The sequence below is a fragment of the Sus scrofa genome, chromosome 3, assembly GCF_000003025.6.
Source record: "Sus scrofa isolate TJ Tabasco breed Duroc chromosome 3, Sscrofa11.1, whole genome shotgun sequence".
NCBI classification, from domain to species: domain Eukaryota; kingdom Metazoa; phylum Chordata; class Mammalia; order Artiodactyla; family Suidae; genus Sus; species Sus scrofa.
In genome coordinates this window covers 66,446,634-66,468,451 of record NC_010445.4, presented here as the reverse complement: position 1 = coordinate 66,468,451, position 21,818 = coordinate 66,446,634, and the positions used below count along the sequence as shown (strand labels likewise).

At 34.9% G+C, this 21,818-nt stretch overlaps 1 protein-coding gene across 2 annotated transcripts in view; it reads right to left on the bottom strand.

Moving 5' to 3' along the window:
- Positions 1-21,818, bottom strand: part of LRRTM4 (leucine rich repeat transmembrane neuronal 4) — a 756,267-nt gene that overhangs the window by 416,465 nt on the left and 317,984 nt on the right. The window lies entirely within an intron of this gene.

Genomic DNA, 21,818 nt, shown 5'->3' with positions numbered 1-21,818 from the left:
ATCTAATAGTACAATGTAAATTCTGGGCAGAGAAGGTTGAAGAAATCGAGAATCAAAGAGATTTAATATTTGCTCACATACCGTAATAAGTCTAAGATTTTAATAATAGTGGATGCTGTCCAAATCCATAATTTTCCCATCAACCCTTTTTTTTAGTGTAATAATTTAATATTTACATTAAGTGCTATCTGTACTTTTCACCTACACTTCCTGCCTCCCCTTCTCTCTTGAATCCATTATGGTATTTTTGCCCTATTTTGAGAGAAGAGTTAACTCATCCTAGATTGATCTCCTACAAATTGGTCACTCAGAAAAAGAGTAGGCTTTCTGCTAAACTCTACAGAAACTGCATAGAACTCTATGAATAAGGCATTCAATCCTGGACAACCCCAAAGCAGAGATTCAGCTCACTTGATCATGCCAGCAGAGGGTCTGATGATTTTCCAGTTAAGCATTCTTATGTAGGGAATATTGCTGCCAGCTTTCTACCTTACACATCTATAAGCTCAGAGTTTGGACACCAGCTCACTGATCACCCCGGGGAAAGTTGATACTACTCCCAACTATTCAAGCTGAGTTAGCAGGATTGGACTACAGTCAAGGTTCTGCCAAAACATATTCCGTTATATTCTCCCCTTGTTCATACCAGGAGAAGAGCTAGTTATTACTTAAATCAGCCTAAATTTCCCCAAACCAAGAGTCAGGCTTCCTCACTTGTAATCTGACATTCATTCTTGCTGAATACTTAGGGGTTACCTTAGAATGAATATGCATCAAGGGATCCATATATCTACTACTTCTATGTCCATGAGTTTTCTCCCAGTGAACTGGGGGACTAGTCAATGTGCTCTTTGACTAGTTAACTCCTCTCACTTAATGAAAATCCCCATTTATCTAGCAAAACTGCAGACCCACCTTCAAGTTTCCAACCAAGTAATCAATTTTCTATCCTTATATCACTCATCCTAGAAGCAGAATTTGATAGCATTGATGATAATCATTTGAAACATCTTCTTAACTATTTTCATGGTTCTTTCCCTACCTTACTAGTGACTCCTCCTCATCCTACTTTGTTGGATTATTTTTGAATTCATAAATTGTAAAGTTCGAATGTCCTAGTGTTTAGTCCTTCTCTGTATTTCTCTATACTAATTGTTCTAATGACCTCACACTGTTCCTTGACTTTGAACATCACCTATAATCAATGAGTGATCATTTTATTTTCTAGCTTCAACCTCTTCCTAAAGCACAAATTCCTTTATCCAACTTACTTTTCAACTTTGTAAGAGTCATAAGCAAATAAGCCCTAATCTTTTTTGGTATTTAAGGAAACTTTTACCTAAATTACCAATTAGTACTTAAAGTTTAATAAGTCTAAATTTAACCACCCTTAAATTTGTTTCTTCCTCAGTCTTCCCATTATCATTGAATAGTAACCACAATTTTCTAGATAATAAGACTAATTCACTTAGCATCCTTGTGGATGTTCCTCTTTCTCTAATACTCCTCATCAAAGCCATCAGCTAATATGTGGACAACTCTGAAATATACCCAGGATCCTAACTTTTGCTCCCCGGCCTCCACTGCTACCTCCACAGTCCAAGGCTGAACTCCATAATAGCTTTTCAGCAATTCTCTGTGCTTTTTGCTCTTGCCCTTCTAGTAAATATTCACCAAACAACAGCAGAATGATGGTTTTGAATAGATGATGGATGTCCCCTTGCTACATATGTGCTGTTAGTCTCGTGAATCTCCACTGAATTCCTCATGTACACATTTTACTCAAGGTTTTTGCACTGGAAGATTCTTCTCCATAGAATGCTCTTCTCTTAAATAGCTGGATGCCTGCTTTTTTATTTCCTCAACTCTCTGTTCACACATTACCTTGTCAAGGTTGTCTTTTAAAAAATGTCTTATGTAAAATATCATACCCCCCACAAAAATGTTCTATCCACTCATTTTGCTTTATATTTCTATTTCACTTGCTGCCTAGGAAATATTCTATCTTGCACGTCTTTCTTAACCAGAAAAAAAATATACACTATGGGACTATTTCACATTTGTCATTCCTCTAATTTTTCAGTACCTACGTCCATTTCATAGCTCATAAAAGTCACTTCCTTTGGAGTTTTTAGTTTGCTATAAATTTATTTTCAAAATAAAGGATTTTAACATAAAAGTCACACCCTTTGCATTCATTCAACTCACACACTAGGCAATCACATCATTAAATATTAATCTATAATTATTAATTATTCAATGCTAATAAAATATTCACCAAGTATACTTTTAAACGCATATAAATAAAAGGGACTTTGCTAAATAGTGTTGGGAATACACATATAAATAAGATCTACTGTTTTCCTTAAAAACCACAGAAACTGGTAAGCTTCATCAGAGATGATGAAAAGAACAGTGACAGAAAGATTTGTTTCATAGCTGGCCATTGAGCTGGGTATTGATATAATTTAAACATTAAAAGATTGAAAAGAAATAGCAATTCCATCACTTACTAATTATATGATCTTTGAAAAAATTTTTCTTTTCTTTTTTTTTTTTTTGCCTTTTAGGCCGCACTTGTGGCATATAGAATTTCCCAGGCTAGGGGTCGAATCAGAGCTACAGCTGCCAGCCACAGTCACAGCCACCCAGGATCTGAGACATGTATGCGACCTACACCACAACTCACAGCACTGCTGAATCCTTAACCCACTGATCAAGGCCAGGGATCAAACCTGCCACCTCATGGTTACTAATTGGATCGTTTCCACTCTGCCACAATGGGAACTCCTGAAAAATTTTTTCTTAAACTTTTATTGATGTTTTGTTTTTAACTTTCTGATATTTAGTTTCTTCATCATATAATGGGGGATTTTGTTCATATTAAACAATAAAAACTTTCATAGAGCATATAACTTAGTGCCTGCATTTAGTAAGTTTTCAATTATTATTGTAATAATGACAATATAGACTAAATAAACAACATGAATGATGTAGCATTAGAATGATAGGGCTTAACTTTAATACGTATTTTTTTGTTTGTTTTGTCTTTTTGCATTTTCTTGAGCTGCTCCCTCGGCATATGGAGGTTCCCAGGCTAGGGGTCCAGTCGGAGCTGTAACCACCGGCCTACGCCAGAGCCACAGCAACGCGGGATCCGAGCCGCGTCTGCAACCCACACCATGGCTCACAGATCCTTAACCCACTGAGCAAGGGCAGGGATTGAATCTGCAACCTCATGGTTCCTAGTCGGATTCGTTAACCACAGGAACTCCTTTAATATGTATTTTTAAAAGAAATAGCTGTTACTTTAATAATAGGAAAAAGACCCAAAATTTATAATGAAAAAGACAAAATACTTCCTATGTCATAACTGTCATTTATGTATATGACCAACATACCCACTAGTTTTTCACTGTTCTTCACAAGATTTGCAATCAATGCAGGCAGAATTGCTAGATTTATTAAATAAAAAAATAGTTCCCTAAGTTTGAATTTCAGATAAATAAAAACTGAGTATCTGTATAAGTTTGTCCCAAATGTTACATGTAACATGCTTATTCTTTCCAAAAAAAATTTTTTTTTCTAAACTCAACTTCAAGACTGACTGATATGCTTGAATTTAATCTGGCAACTCTTAACTATAATCCTGGCTTTTATTTTTTAAGGTAAACAAGTGGTATGCTGCAAAGAGGCTCATCAAACACACACTCACATGCACACACAAACATACACACACAGAGGTCTTATTGTTCTGTTTGTTTGCCAGTTTCATTTATTGAATTGATAAGGGCAAACTCTGATATACCACAGAAAGGGAACTCAGAGAATTAGACGGGATCTTAGAAATCAAATTAAGATCCATTTAATACATAGAAAAGTGATCTGCAAACTATGATCTGTGGGCTAAGTCTCATCCATGGCCTCTTTTAGCATAACCCTCATACTAAGATTCTTTTTTACATTTTTATATTTTGTATTTTAATTTATAAACGGAGAATAATGTGCAGAGAGAACTTATATGTGTCCACAAATCTTAAAATATTTATTGCCTGGTGCTTTATAGACAAAGTCCACTCATGAAGGGAGGAAGGAATTCATTTGTCATTTGATCACTCAGTAAATAATTTCCGAGAGCCCACTATGTTGCAGCAACTCAGCTAGGTGCCCTTACTGAGCTTATAGTGTAGTATGAGAAAAGAGAAATATATTACATTAAGTAAACATTGAAATAAATCAATGAACTTTTAAATAAATCTATAATGAAAGCATAGAATATTCTTTTCTTCTTCTTTTTTTTTTTTTTTTTTTTGCTTTTCAGGGCCACACCCACAGCATATGGAGGTTCCCAGGCTAGAGACTGAATCAGAGCTGTAGCCACCAGCCTATGCCACAGCCACGGCAACACCAGGTCTGAGCCATGTCTGAGACCTACACCACAGCTCACAGCAAAGCTAGATCCTCAACCCACTGAGAGAGGCCAGGAATCAAACCTCCATCCTGATGGTTACTAATCAGATTAGCTTATGCTGTGCCATAATGGAAACTCCAGTATAGAGCATTATGCAAACAAATGATTCTAAAGTCAGGTATTTTGGTTTTTCATAAGACAAGCTAATAATTTAGCCCTGCCAAGAATGGAAACCTATTTTCTGATTGCTTTTTATGTTTAATACCTGGCCTTTTAAGTACTTAATTGAAGAATTTACTTTTCATATAACATATTGCTTTTTTCAGATTATTCCTTCATTCAAACTTTTCAAAAATTCTAGCAAGGCAATATATTATATGTGTATTAAGCATGGAGTAGTCTCATTATCTTTCAGATCAACTTATTTTATCTTAAATGCAAGTCCAGCAGGGCTTACGCTGAATGGTAAAACATGAATGGGACAAAGCATTCAAGAGACAGACTTGTCCAATGTACTCTGCTATGACTTTGAAGGTAGTTATTATTACCCAATACTCTTCAGATCTGACCTTTTTCTTTGCTCAGACTGGACCTATGCTCTCAGGTCATAGTCCCCTTCACTGCTTTAACAGTTAATATTAAAGGGGAAGAATTTGTTACTTATATAACATTAGCGTTGTTGCCTAGGAACAGAATCGAGTTCTTCTTAATACTCATCTTTTCATGTCATTCATGAAAATGTGTGTTCTCCACAAAGCAACTCCTGAGAGACTCTTCAAAGATTGATTCCAAACATTGCACTGTTTGACTGGACTTTTTCATAAATCTCACGGTTTTCTCCTACATCTTTATTTTTTTAATTTAATTTAATTTTGGTTTTGGGGGATGCGCCTGTGGCATATGGAAATTCCCAGGCTAGTGGTCAAATTGTAACTATGGCTGCTGGCCTATACCACAGTCACAGCACCACAGGATCCAAGATGCATCTCCAACCTACACCACAGCTCAGGGCAATGCCGGATACATGACCCACTGAGCTAGGCCAGGGATCCAACCTGCGTCTTCATGGATCCTAGTCAGGTTCCTTAACCACTGAGCCACAAAGGGGCTCCCTCTTGTATCTTTAGAAAAAGGTCTAAGTCTTCCTTCCCCAGGTACTTAAGACAAATTGTGTAGCCAAAATATTATAAGGATATTATAAGGATGTTGTAAGTTTGGTTTTATTTGACCTTTTATAGTATGGATATGGATTGAATATAAGAGAGGAACTCTCTCAACTCTGCCACCAATGGCAAAAATATGACATAATCTTAAAGTTTTATAAAAGGCATCATGAATATACTGTCACAGTCATGAATTATGTGATAGGGTCTTTCTCACTGCTAAATTGGGAATTTAGCAGAAAAAAATTTAAAATATGCCTAACATAAATGGTACTTCAAAATGTAGGATCCTTATACATTTTAAAGTCATATTTTTTCTCATAATATGTTTGCAGTTGAGTGAAAATGTTTCTTTCAGTTCTGAGGGACATTGTCAGATGAATTGATGAACTCAATTATTTGTCTTCAGAAAGTATGGCAAAACTATAACAAGAAAAAATCTTTAAAATAAAGTTAAATATGTACAATATAGATTGATAGATGATAGATTGTATTTCATGAGATTTTTTAGTTTTCTAGGATGAATCTTGAGTAGTAAATCTACTTTTTGGGGCTCACAAATCTTATGAGAAATTAATGTCTTGAATTCAGTTTAGTTTTTTTGTAGAAATAAATTAATGCTTATGAAGTATTTAGAGGCTTGGACCTTGCTAAAAATGGTTTAAAAAGTTAAAACCTACCAGTTTGCTCTCCTTTTACCCAGTGTTTAATCTTCCTCGGCATAGTCCCAACTAGGACACTGGTTTTAAAGCTGCTTTTGGAAACAACATATAACTAGTCCTCTAGCAGACTCTTCACTCTCAGTTCTGTTATAGTGGAAACATTGAAATATTAGTTATCGCTACAAAATTCAGAGCTGACATTTTCCTGTTTTTTTCTTTAATAATATAAATTCCAGAATATTTTGCATCACACTTATACCTATTCTTGTGTATTATTTTGATGTTTCTATTTCCATTTATTAGGTAAAATTTTGTTTTTTTATTTTTCTATATCCCAAATTTTATATTTCAGGTTTTCTATATCTCAAATTCTCCATTTACAAAATTCTAATGATTTTGCTCAGGAATAAATTCATGTATAATTTGACTGCTTAGCAATTAAGAATCTTTTATTAAGATTTTTTTTTTTTTTTTGTAATTCAAAACTTCAAAAGATAGCTCCTATTCATGGAAATTGCCTGCTTGTGTTCCCATCATACTACAGAGGAAATGAATCCAACTAGGAACCATGAGGTTGTGGGTTTGATCCCTGGCCTTGCTCAGTGGGTTAAGGATCCAGCATTGCCTCGGATCTGATGTTGCTGTGGCTGTGGCATAGGCTAGCAGCTGTGGCTCCAGTTCGACCCTTAGCCTGGGAATCTCCATATGCCACAGGTGTGGGCCCCCCCCCTCAAAAGCCTGCTGAGTATTTGACTTATTTGTCTAAAACTGTTTTCTGAGTTCTGTATATACACATATGGTATATTACATATCTGACAATACAATGGTCACTGTTGAATTGCATCATGAAAAACCAGATTATACAAAAGAGATATAAGTCCTTACTGTTTCTAACCACTCCATATTTCTAACATCTTGTTCATACCGCTCAAAGGAGCCTCAGCTGATAGCCTACCCAACAGTGATAATAAAAGAACCCAGTGGGATTGATCTCACTCTTGGAAAAGACTATTCTCTCCTTAGCTCACAAAACCAAATCATTGTAATGATATCAAATAATCTGTGACTACAGCTTGGATGTGGTCTCATGTAGAATATGTATCTACAAGCATAAAAAATATGACCTCGGTTTCATTGTAGGAGGTAAGATGAAAAAAAAATTCTTCAAATAAATTTGTGACTATAATTGATTTAAGGATATCATGGTTCACATGCTAAGTTACGTTATTTCACACACTTATAGGATCATTTAGAGTGACTAGTGCAGTGACCTTAACCTTGGCTACACATTAGAAGTACCTAGGTGGACATTAATAAATACCCATTCCTGAGTTTCTGCTCCTACTAATTATTTTAAAATCTTTGGAGGTTGGGACTCAGTCATCAATATTTATTAAAAATGAGAGTTCCCTGGTAGCCTAGCAGTCAAGGATTCAGCATTGCCACAGCTGTGGCTCAGGTTTGATCCCTGGCCCAGGAATTTCTGCATGCTGTGGGGCAACCAAAAATATATATATATGTATATATTTATTTATTTATTTATTACAAATGTCCCCTATTAAATCTTATAAGGACCCAGGTTTGAAAGCAATAGCATATATGTGGTGCTTAACTTTCTTGGGTTCTCAACTGTTGCTATATATTAAATATGCCTAGGAAAATTTTGCTATTATTATTTTTGGAAACTTAGTACTGATGCAGAAATTCTGCATATAGAAATCTGTTAAAAGCTAACTCCTAACCTAACAAGAAAAATCAGACTACAAAAATTATAATTTTCTTAAACCCACATTGATAAACTCAATAGCCACAACATAACTAAAATTTAAGGACCTCCCCCTACACAATGGAAATGCTTTGCAAGCACTGATAACTTATTGCAAAGCATGAGGAAAAGAGACATGAGTCCCCTACCAGAAAGTAAGAAGAATTCAGTCCAAAATTTTAATGAACTTCTGAGGTTTGAGAGTGAAGCACAATGAAAGTTCAGAATCACTGGGAGCTATAGACACAGAGGAATTTACATCAGGTCTGGGACTCTTCTTCATGAACCTCCATCAAGTTCTCATGCATTAGATTGGGAACAGAATGGGGGACTGCAGAGAGCCTGATTTGGTGGGGTAAATCTGGAGGAGACTGCCACTATGGGAGGAAGGGCACAGAGCTCCACCTAGACCCTTCTTATCTACCATACAGAAGTTCTAGGCTGCCAGGGTAGAAGCAGCAAACCCTATTAGCTCCAGGCACAGGTAAGAACCATTGTGACTAAGTAAAGAGCAAAAGAAAATCATAGGGATGGAGCAGATTCTAGAGAACATTATTTGTTCTTCAATCTATTAAGTCAACTTATTTGATCTAATTGGCATTTAAGGAACAATCCACTGAAAAACAGCAGAATAAATGCTCTTTCCAGTGCAGAAGAACTGTTATCACATAGAAGTGAGATGTAAGGTATAAGCTCTGGGCAATGCCCTTACTTTCATTTCTTTTTTTCTTTCAGTTTTTTACTATTTTTTATTTGTTGGTTTGGCTTCACCCATAGCATGTGGAAGCATGAAGAAGTTCTCAGGCCAGGTATCAAACCCATGCCAGCAACTCGAGCTACAGTGGTGATAATGCCAGATCCTTAAGAGAGCCACCAGTGAGCTCTTTCATTTCTTTTTTCAATATGCATGACTAAAAGACAGATTGAAGAACTAGTGATATTATATATTTATATATAAATGTACATATGTTAATTTTATATGATTGGGCAGAGGGATACCCAGAATATCTGTTATTTTAAATCTTTCTATCCTAGTTCATTGGACTATATGTACACCTTTACACACTGTTTTGATTACTGTAACTTTATAGTAAGTTTGGAAATCTGGAAGTGTGTGATTTCCAAATTTGTTCTTTTTCAAAAAAATTTTTTGCTATTCCAGGTTGCTTGAAATTTCATATTAATTTTAGGTTGAATTATTCTGTTTTGTTCTGAAAAAAAAAACATGGGATTTTGATAGAGATTGCATTGAATCATAGACTGCTTTGGAGAGTATTGATATATTAATAATATTAAGCAACAATGAGCTTTTGGCTATGACACCAGAAGCACAGGCAATAAAGGTTAATATAGATAAACTGGTCTACATGAAAATGAAATACTTCTCACATCAAAGGACACAATCAACAGAGTAAAAAGGCAACCTATAGAATGGGAGAGTATATTTAGAAATTATATATCTGATAAAGGATTAATATCCAGAATATCCTACTACATGTTAACAACAAAAAATGTGAAAATGACCTGAATAGACAATTCTCCAAAGAAGAAATGTACATAAACAATAAGAACATGAAAGGATGCTCAATGTCACTAATCATCAGGGAAATGCAAGTCCTAACCACTGTGAGATATCACCTCACATCCATTATGTTGGTTAATATCCAAAACAAAAACAAAAATAAAAACAGAAAATAGCAAGTGTTGGTGAGGATATGTATAAGTCGGGATCCCTGTGCACTCTTCATTGGAAAGTAAAATAATGTAGCTGTTATGGAAAAATAGTATGGTAGTTCCTCAAAAATATTAATAATTGATTACCACTTCTGGCTATACACCCAAAATACTTCTAAAATATTTTTGAGAAGTCTCTCTCTTTTTTCTCTCTTTTTTTTTTTTTTTTTTAAATCACACCTTGGCGTTCCCGTTGTGGCTCAGTGGTTAACGAATCCGACTAGGAACCAGGAGGTTGCAGGTTCGGTCCCTGGCCTTGCTCAGTGGGTTAAGGATCCGGCGTTGCCGTGAGCTGTGGTGTAGGTTGCAGATGCAGCTCAGATCCCATGTTGCTGTAGCTGTGGCGTAGGCCGGCGGCTACAGCTCTGATTGGACCCCTAGCCTGGGAACATCCATGTGCTGAGGGAGCGGTCCAAGAAAAGGCAAAAAGACAAAAAAAAAAAAAAACTATGCCCTAATCACACCCATGACATTTGGAATTTCCCAGGCCAGGGACTGAATCTGAGCCATAATTGCAACCTACTCTGCAGCAGTGGCAATGCTTGATCCCTTAACCCACTGCTGCACTGGGCCAGGGTTCAAACCCACACCTCTATGGTGACTGGAGCCACTGCAGTCAGATTCTTAACTCACTGGGCCAGAAGAGTCTTTTAAAGATATATTTGTATACCCATGTTTATACTCTTATTACTCACAATAGCCAAAAAGTGGAAGCAATTCAAGTGTCTATTAATGCATAAAAGGGTAAAAACTATGATCTATACTTTGAAGTAATACTCATCCTTTAAAAAGGAAGGGAATTCTGACACTTTCTACAACACAGATGGATTTTGAAGCCATTTGGGTAAGTGAAATAAGCCAGTCACAAAAAGATAAATACTGTACTATTCTACTTATGTGAAAGAGATACAGTAGGAGTTCCTGTTTTGCCTCTTCGGTTAATTAACTCAACTAGTATCCAAAAAGAGCCAAGTTCGATCCCTGGCTTCACTCAGTGCATTAAGGATCCAGTGTTGGGCTGAACGTCAGTGTAGGTTGCAGAGGCAGCTCGGATTTGGCATTGCTGTGGCTGTTGTGTAGGCTGGCAGCTACATCTCTGATTCAGCCCCTAGACTGGGAACTTCCATATGCCGTGGGCATGGCCCTAAAAAAAATGTAAATAAATAAATTAATTAATTTTAAAACATGAAAGAGATAGAGTAGTAAAATTCATACGACAGAATGGAGAATTGTGGTTGTCAGCCTTTACTGGGGAGTAGGGAATAGGAATTGTTGGTTATTGAGTATAAAGCTATAGTTTTGTAAGATGGACAGAGTTGCGAAGATTCGTTGTGTAACAATGTGGATGTACTTTACTAAACTGTATACTTAAAAAATGGTTAAGGGGGTTCCATTTGTGGCTCAGCAGTTAATGAACCTGACTAGGATCCATGAGGATGTGGCTTCACTCAGTGGGTTAAGGATCTGGTGTTGCTGTGAGCTGTGGTTCGGATCACAGACTTGGCTCAGATCTGACATTGCTGGGGCTGTGGTGTAGGCCGGCAGCTGTAGCTCAGATTCGGCCCCAAGCCTGGGAACTTCCATATGCTGCAGGTGCAGCCCTAAAATACAATAACAAAAAACAAAAACAGTTAAGTGGTAAATTTTGTTATGTGTTTTTTATTATAATTAAAATTCTATTTTAAAAATGACAATTGATATATCCCTGGCAATAAAGTATTTACACCTATTTTCAGTTTTTTAATCATATTTTAATAACATCAAGAATTACAGACATTTATATCTAGATGTTTTAAAAGAACATTGCCACACCAGAATGAGAGAAAATGTATGGAGACACTGGAGTAGACCTAAAAATAGAGGTTATGGCAGGCTTTTTCAATTATGTCCTCTAACCTGATGGTTGTGCCTTCATGTCATCACCCCTCCTTGAGTGTGGGCTGGACCTAAAGGCTCATAATTCATGGAATATAGCAAAAGTAATAGTATGGAATTTTTAAGATTAGGTGACAGCGTAACTCCCTTTTGTTCTCATTCTCCCTCACAGTCTCTTTCTCACCATCTTTCTCTCTCTTTCCCTCTCCCTCCCTCTGTCCCCCCTCTTCCCCTTTCTCTCTCGATGAAGCAAATTGCAATGTTCTCAATTGCTCTATGAAGATTTTCACACAGGCGAAACTGGAAGGAAGCCTCTGGCCAGTAGCCAGCAAAGACTTAAAGCCCTCAACCCAAAGCCCATGAAGAATCAAATTCTGCCAACCTCCACATTGGTCTGCTTGGTAGGGGGTCCTTTCTCGGTAGAGCCTTGACATGATTCTTGCTTGGCTAACACTTTGACTGAACTGTTATAGGAGGCTCTGAGACTCAGAAGACCCAATCAAGCCAAGCCCATTCCTGGCCTATTTAAATTGTGAGATTATGGCTTTTCAAGACACTAAACTTTGGAATGTTTTGCTAGACCAAAATATATAATGACATGACAAATAAGTGAAACAGAAAAAAAAATGTATATGAATTAGAAGAAAGTTCAGAGAAGATAATAATTTCCAATGGTAAGGAAACAGGCAGAAGTAATTCCCTAAAACTAAGGGAATTACCCTAAGTACGGCTATTCCCTAAGAACGGCTATTCTTAAAGTTTCCTACACATATAACATGTATATTGGGGGTGTTGAAGCTGTAGAATGGGAAGATATGGAAAAGAATGATGCAGCTTTCTCAATCATTAGTAGGGATAGCCATTTCCAATTTCTGAATGAACACTGGGAGTGTAAAGCAACACTTATACTGCATGAATTTTATACCTGGAATCTCACAAGAGAAAATCTGGTCCTTGCTAATTGCCAGGAATCTACATCGATCAACCATATAACATAATCAGCCAGTTCCATTGATCTTAAATGCCAGCAAATTCTCAGTAAATTCTTAATTGAATTATTTATTTCTCTGGGTTTTTCCAGGGCCTGGTTTGACTAGCTAACTCTAGTCTTGAGTAGGCAAACTGCTTTTAGTTTGAAATATATATGTGTGACTCTAGATGTTTGCAAGTGACAAAGTAAGTTATTTCACTAGATTTAGTGACTGATCAACAGTTTATATTTTACAACCTAATCGTTTAGCAATTAAAATACATCTCCGTCTGAATGCGCTTCTAATCTCTGCTTCCCCATAAATTGGGAATTAGGCAAAGTTCTTCACTGGCTCCACTATGTGGTCAGTGTATTAGAAGGCACATGTCCAAACCTGTATACTCACTGCAAATGAAAATAAGTGAATTAGTATATACAAGTGAACAAATGAGATGTGATTTTAAAATGATATTAATTGGTATTTACAAAATATTTTGATTAATAAAAGTGCAAAAGTATGTCATACACTGTTTTTAATAATATGATAATAACTTGAAAATAAATTTTACATTCATAAATAATTTTAAATTAATGAATTTTAATGGTAACTAATGAAATATGCCATGCCAAGTACAAAAGTGAGTACCTGCAACTGTTATTCATTTAAAACTTGATGTAGGGGAATAGAATGATTATAAAATCACACTGCTACATGATTTAGTGCAGTATTTTCTTTCTCTCTTTTTTTGTCTTTTTTTTTTTTTTGTCTTTTTAGGGCCACATCGGCAGCATAAAGAGATTCCCAGGCTAGGGTTCGAATTGGAGCTGTAGCCACCGGCATACACCACAGCCACAGCAATGCCAGATCTCAGTCACATGTGCAATCTACGCTACAGCTCACGGCAATGCCCGATTCTTAACCCACTGAGCAAGGCCAGGGATCAAACCCGTATCCTCATGGATACTAGTCGGGTTCATTAACCACTGAGCAACCATGGGAACTCTGTGAAATATTTTTTTCTTTAGAGATCTGAAAAATCTTTCCTTTGTTTTCTAGTTTCTAGCAACATTAACTTTCAGATAGATGTTTTTAAAATAATAGGTCTATTTGTTCTTCCTATGTAGCACTCAGAACAGGAACTGCTTGCAGAATCCATAGCTGTTTTGAAGCTACTGGACCTTAAAGTTACAAATCCCTTAATAACTCTACATAGATTCTGATTTTATAACTTAGGTGCTCACCACATCTCTCAGTGCTCTTATTACTCTGCCAACATTTTGTGATTGTTAAGAAGTTGGAGAGAAAATTTTGAGCAACACAAAAATGTCAAAATGAGATATTCCTCCAATAACGTGCATGGGTAATATTAAAAAAGATTATTAAGTTTAGATTTGTAATTAATAATATTTCCCACAAAAGTTGATTTTAATAATATTTTGATTGTGCTTCTATGTTCAGCACTTTCTATATATAGTAACATAATTTATAGTTAAAATAGAATGTTTAAAAAATGTATCTTAATATAATATGAATTATATTAAAATGATTTAACATACTGAAATTAAAATGATTTAACATACTCAAGTAAATTAATTTAATGTTTTGATATATAAATTGTATTAATTATATTGATATGGGAATATTATTTTAACTTTGGAGACTCTTTCTTTTGAAATTTGGTTATTTTAGGGCACCAAAAGCAATGATTAGATATTAAAATATAATGTTATAAAAATTACTGAAACATTTTGTATACACATTATGAAAAATATATAAAACATGGGCACAAAATCAATATATATTTATTTAGTTTAAAGTAAAACATAGACATAAAATACTGGTACCAAATAGAGATAATTATTGTAGAGCCCTATCCAATTTGAATAAAAATGATTAATTTCTATGTCACCAAAATCATTCTTTATATAAAATCAACTCAAAGTGCTATTTGAGTCTAAAAGTCCTGAGGTAACCTGGAATGTGAAACTGCATCTAAATTTAACTGTATAAGTGTTGAGTACTCTTAACAGAAAATAACAAGTAATATGAAATTAAAGATACAAATATTAGTGAATGGGTAAATTCAAGATGAATAGTTTATATATATATATATATATATATATAGTTTATTTTATATGAGAAGGTTGTATAGTTTATCTGTTTCCACATATGTGGTGACCAAAGGAGCACGGCACTTTTCAATCTGCCTTACTATTTTAACATTATTTTAATATAAACATAGTAAATACAATTTCTCCATAATTTTGAAGAAACCATAAATTCAATAGCATTCCAGTTCAGGAAAAAGTAGATTAAAAAAAAACTATGGAAGCTCTTCAGAAAGATAAATGCTTCAGCACATGCATTTAAATTCTAGTGCTCTCTAACATTCCCATTGATTGAAGGCCATAGATCATGTGTGCCAGAATAATATTTGTATTGTCCTTGTGGTGCTTCCCCTTTTCCTCCCATTTCCAAAAGGTAGCTGGACTCTGTTCTTTGTTTTTGTTTTTAATTTGCTACAGATTTGGAGTGGCCAGAAAAATGCTAAAAGTGCTTCCTCTCTTTTTTAAGCTCAGCAAAGAGGATTCCTAGGATCTCTAGGGAAATGGAGGAAGAAGAAGCATTAAGAAGCAACTAGAGGGGAAGGACTGAGATTGAGAAGGCTGTCTGCTCTGTATCCCTGGGAACCCACAGCATCCCAGGGAGAAGGAAAGACTTCAAAGGAACACAATATCAAACGTGCGTTGAGGGCTTGGTCTGTGCAAGGCACTGTTTTGAGAACTTCATCTGCTTTTATTCATTTAATCTTCATGAAAATCTCTGAGACCAAGTATTAAAACTTACTTCTTATAGTGGAAAAAACTTGAGGGTAGTATGCAGTGCTACATGACAGATTAAGAGACAGTACTCAACTCAAAACCCTCAAAACCCTTCACCTCACTGCCTTTGCACTCATCTATTGTACACTTTCACTGCTGATGGTCCTAGGCTTCACTTAAATGCTATCTTGTTGACAAATTTCCCACTGTTGTGGCACTAAGTAAAGCCCCATGAGAGTCTGTCTCTTTCAAGGTGATGATATTTGGGTACGTTGGTGATTTTTAGCCTATGGGAATTTCTGAGATTGAATTTTCTACTGGTTGGTAGAATGATACTCAGAGGCCTAATTAAGTTAATGGAAAGCAAAATTCTTTTAAAATGTCAGTATTCCTACACATTTTCAGACAGAAAATAGTAGGCAAGAAACTTGGTGGATTTTAGGCAAGATAGAATACAGAAAGAAGTCGATTTGATGAAAGATCAAGAAACCCACCATTCACCAAATTCAAGCAACCATAAATTTCAAATATGTGAAGCAGATTTTTTTTAAAAAAAAATCAGCATTCTCGTTTCAGAATGTCTGGGAGCAAAGATAAGGAACCTGCTGGAGCAGCTAAGAAGTATAAATCTGATAAAACTATGTTCTTGAAAAAAGGCACAGATGCCTGAGATGACACAGAGTTGGGACCCAGTGTTGGCCCATACTGTTCCCTGCTTATTCTTGGGAATAGCTGAACTTGCTAGGCAAGGAGATTTGGTATTCTGTTTGTTTTTCTGATACATAAGGTAAAATGAGCTGAGAATGAGAGCAGTTCCCTAATTAACATCAAGTGGCACAACTGAAATCTCCCCGTGCTTGCTGCTATGACTCCACAATAGCCTAGCATTCTCCTTAACTCTCCAGATGTGAGGGCCTCTGAACTGGAAAAGAAAATTACAAGGAATACAAACATTTTGCTTTCTCCTTCATTTGAAATAATGAATTCAAACCAAAAAAAAAAAAAAAAAAAAAAACCCAAAAAATCTAGTTTCTGAGATGACCCTTCTGAAATTTTAAAGAAACACAAGAAGAGTGGTTTAGCAAAGAAAAAAAAAAAAGTCAACTGAAAGTGAAACTAAGACAGGCAACCATAGGGAGGAGAAAAAATTGAGAACAAGAAAAAAAATATTACTTGTAACTTACCTAGGAACATCTCTGACATTTTGTTTGCTTGGAGGGGTGGGAGCAGGGAAGAGGCTTAAACAGAAACTTATTTTCTCACAATTCTGGATACTAGAAGTCAAAGATCATGGTTTTGGAAGGGTTGTTTCTTCTGAGGCATTTCTCCTTGGCTTGTATGTGTTCATCTTCCCCTATGTGTTCACATAGATTTTCCTCTGTGTTATTTTGTGTCTGGCTTTTGACTCTTTGTAAAATTACCTTGAATTCCTTCCATGCCTGATGGCACTCCCCCTCTCCATCAATTTCCTAGTCCTTGAAAAGTCCAAGGACTAGGAAAATAATAATCTCCTATGTAATCTCCATAGTAATCTCCTATGCTAATGCTGAGGAGATTACATTCTCTTTGCTTTCTGTCTCTTACCGGCCCCAACATAAAACATGACATTTAGTCTTCCCTTTACAAACAAAAATTAATCAAATTAATTAACCAAACATATACTGAAAATATGCTCACACCTCACCACGGGGGTCATAGCGAGTGTCTCAGAACTTCAAACCTCCCTGATTCCCTCTATCTCTTTCCTCAACATTACAATTCAGAAATCATTCATTGGTCCTTAGCTTCTAATCCACATGCAAAATATTCCTCAATTAGAATTTTCTCTCTAAAAGGAATTTTTGTACCAGGTCTTCAGAGAAATAAATGTTTTACCTCGGATGAAAAACATGGTAACTGATGCAAAGAGTGTACAGAGTGTTACATATTGTAGAAACCTACATGAGTATGAGATATCAATTTTTAAAACTCATTCCAAAATACCTAAGAAAAAATAAAAGAGAACAAAAAATTATGAGAGGAAGAAAGGCACAGAAATTGTACCCTGAGATATGATTAGTAATCCAATTGCAGTCAAAAACAAAACAAAAATCAATAATGAAGATTAATAAAATGAATGTTTCTGGGATGGAGGAACATTTGTGGTCAAGATGGCTTAAAATCACCATGCAACATAAATATATAGAGGGCCTCAAATTGCACTTAGCCCAGTAGGTATTCTCAAGTCTCCAAGTTAAAGAAAACAAATAAAATTTTCTAATTCTTTTCAGAGGAAAAAAAACAAATCTAATTTACACTGAAAAGTATTCTATGTGGCAGACTTTTCTTCTGCATTAGTAATGCCAGAAAGCTATAAAATAATTGGATCAATATAGTCTAGGGAAGATGGACATACATACATATATACAAATATTTGTATACCGATGCATATGTATGTATGTGCTTATTTATGCATTAATCCTTCAATCTATAATACATAAACCATGGCACCAAAAGGATATTCCCAGAAATATAAAATTTTCTAAATGCATTGTAACCTAAGAAAAATAAAAAATAAAAACTACCTAATAAAATAAAGATATACTTCAGATTGTTCCCATTGTGGTGCAGCAGTTAACAAACCCTAGTAGCATCCATGATGATGTGGGTTTGATCCCTGACCTTGCTCAGTGGGTTGAGGATCTGGCGTTGCCATGTTCTGTGGTGTAGGTCATAGACTTGGCTCAGATCTGGCATTGCTGCGGCTCTGGGGTAGGCCAGTGGTTACAGCTCCAATTGGACCTTTAGCCTGGAAACCTCCATATGCTACGGGTGCCACCCTAAAAAGAAAAGATAAATAAATAATAAATATAGTTAAAATAAACAAGCAAAGACTTCTGTTTTGTAAAAGCTGAAATAGAAGTAATTCTCTACACTCCCTGCTAACTACAATGAAAACAAATAAGAAGGAAAACTGACAAAGGACTCCGGCATCCAGGGAATGACACAATGGTGAATTCCATGGATTTTCTCTTTTTGTCATATGCAAACTTTGTGATGCAAAATTCAGTAACTTGTAAACACTAAATGGATACAGACCAAAAGAAATCCTCCAAAAGTCTGCTTCTCTTTGGTAAAAGGACTGAAAAAAAGAGATATTCTAGCAAGATAGAAAACTTTCATAAAATAGCCACTTTACTCCAACCAAAACATACACAAAAATGTGGCCCCATCTCTACCCACACTGGCAAATTCCCAGAATAGAATTCTGACTTACACCCTCTACTGGGTATAAAAAATCCCCAACCCTCTTTTCAATGAGGATGGATAAAAGAAGTCTAAGTGGTGAGCTAGGATTTTCATCCTCATGGAAAAAGTGGGAATCCATTCCTACATAAGGGTAGTAAGGTAACCCTTCTTACTCTTGACTGAGGTAGGGTTAGAGTGGACCTAAGTAAAGAATCAGGGCTTTATCATACTCAGTAATAAGAAAAAAAAGTCCTCTTTCTCTCCAGTGTCAAAGGATGCTGAGTGGAAAATCTGGGCTTCCCTGCTATGCTAACACTCCCCCTTTTCCTGCCGTAGCAGAGTCAGAGAAGGCCAACTACAACAAGATTTTAAAAAAATCAAGGGTTCCATATAGAGTCTCCAAGATATCCAATATCTAACTAAAACTATCTCAACATAATTAGAAACAAAAATATATCAACTTGAATGAGAAAAAGTAACCAAAAGATGCCAACACTGCAATGATAGAGATGTTAGAAATATCTGACAAGATTTTTAAACTACTCATCATAAAAATAAAAAAAAAATGTGAAAACACGATACAATCTTTTTAAAAACAAAAATCTTTGCAAAGAAATGGAAAATATAAAGAATAATGGGGAAGAGAGAACAATAGAAATCATTCAATCTGAACAGGAAAAAAAAAAACAGCAAAAATAAGACAGGAATTCAGGAATCTGTAAAAGTTGCAAAAGTTATAACACTCATGGTATTAGAGTCTCAGGAGAAAAAGGAAAGGGTAGTGTAGGAAAAAGTATTCAAATAAATAAAGGTTGAAAGCATTCCCGAATTGTCAAAAGACATTAACTTATGCATTTGAGAATCTGAGCAAATTTCAAACAAGATAAACCAAAAAATTCATGCCCAAACATGTAATTGAATTTATGAAATGTAGAGAAAGAAAATTTCTGAAAGCATATAGAGGGGAAACAACACCATGCCTATTGGAAAAAAAGTTTTTGAGTGGAGATGAGTTTCATCAGAATTCATGGAAGCCAAAATGAAGTGGCACATTTTTTAAGTACTAAAATAAAAGAGCTGTCATTTCAAAATCTGCATCCAACAAAAATATTCTTCAGAAATAAAGACGAAATCAAGACAGTCTCAGATGATGGAAAATAAAACAAAAGAAACAAAAGAGAATCAACAAAAATAACAAAAGAAAATCATTACCAGACAACTAACCCTGAAAGAATGGCTTAAGGAAGTTTTTCAAATAGAGGAGAAATAATAAAAGAACAAATTTTGGAACATCAGGAGGAAAGAAAAAAAAAAAAAGCAAAACTATGGCTAAATACAATAGAGTTTCCCTTGTCTATTGAGTTTCTAAATGACATCTGATGATTAAAGCAAAATTTATAACACCATCTATTATAGCTCTCAGTGAATGTAGGGGAAATATGTAAGATAATCAAATTATAATTATGGAAAGATGGAGCTATGTAAATTGAGAATATTTTCCTACACTTTACTGAAAGTAGTGAAATGTTGACACCAGTAGATTGTTTTATGTGTATATAATGCAATACCTAGAGCAAATATTTTTAAATTCTGTACAAAGAAATACACTTAAAGATATCCTAGATAGATTAAAATGAAATTCTAAATGATGTTTAAGTTACCTACAGGTAGAGAAAAAAAAAATAAAGAACAGAAAGCAGAAAATAAAATGACACTCATAAGTCCTGACATATCAATAATTGAATTATATGTAAATTATATGACTCCAACAATTAAAATATAGAAACTGAAAGAGTCAGTTGAAAAATATGATGGAACTATGTGCTATCTACAAGAAGCTCACTAAAAATATAATGATATATGTAGGTTTAAGTGAAAGGATTTATAAAGAATACAAAAATAACTAAAAGAAGACAGGAGAGGCTATATCAACAAACCAGACAAAGTAGATTTTAGATCAAAGAAAATTACTAGGAACAGACTTGTTCATTGTATATTGATAAAAAAAGATCAGTCCAGCAATCACACAGTGATGCTTATGTGTATGCACCAAACAACAGAACTGCAAAATATGTGAAACAAAATCAATAAATTGAAAGAAGGAATAGGCCAATTCATAGTTATAGTTAACCTTTCCACACTCATTTCTCAGTGATATAAAATAAGCAGAAAATTGGTCAAGTCTGTAAAAGAAAGCATAATTATCAACAGGATCTAATAGACATTTATAGAATATTCTACTTAACAATAGAAGATTATATATTATTTCCACAAAACATATATCAAAACAGACCATATTTAAACCATGAAATAAACTTGGAATCTTAAAAAGATTGGAATCATACACAGTGTATTCTCTGGCCACCATGGATGGCATAGAGTAGCAATCAACAAAAGAGCAAAAACAGAACAATCTCCAAACATTCTAAAACTAAACACTACAGTGGGTCAAAGATAAAGTCTGAAGGGAAGTAGAAAAAGAACACATTTTACTGAATGAAAATGAAATTGCAATATATGTAGAACACGGCTCAAGTAGTGAAGAAGGGAAATTGAGATTACTAAATGCCTACATTAACATAAAACCACAAACCAATAATCTAAGTTCCCACATTAAGAAACTGGAAAAAAATGAGCAAAAACAAATACATATTCTGCAGAAGTAAGGAAATAACAAAAACATAGGCAGAAATCAATGAAATGAGAAAACAGAAACAAAAGATAAAATCAGTGTAACAAAATCTAGGTCTTTGATAAGATCAATACAATTGACAAACCTCTAGCATAACAAAAAAAAAAAGAAAGAAGACATCAATGTTGTGATGCAATAGGGGATGCCTCTAAGTCTCTACAGACATCAAAAGGATCATAAAAGAATAATACAACAACTCTGTAAAAGTTAATTTGACAACATAAATGAAATAGACATATTCTTAAAAGCAGAAATTGCTGTTACTCAGGTAACATTAAATAGATAATGTAAATAATCCTGTAACTGTTAAATTAAATTTAGTTAAATATTGTGAAAAATAAATCTTCAGGCTCAAACAATTTCATTGGAAAATTATGCTAAACATTTGAAGAGTAATCAGTAATTTTAAACAAGCTTATATAAAAAATAGAAGTGGAATGAAGATTCCCCCTAAATTTTACGCAGCTAATATTACTCTGATACAATAAGTTGGAA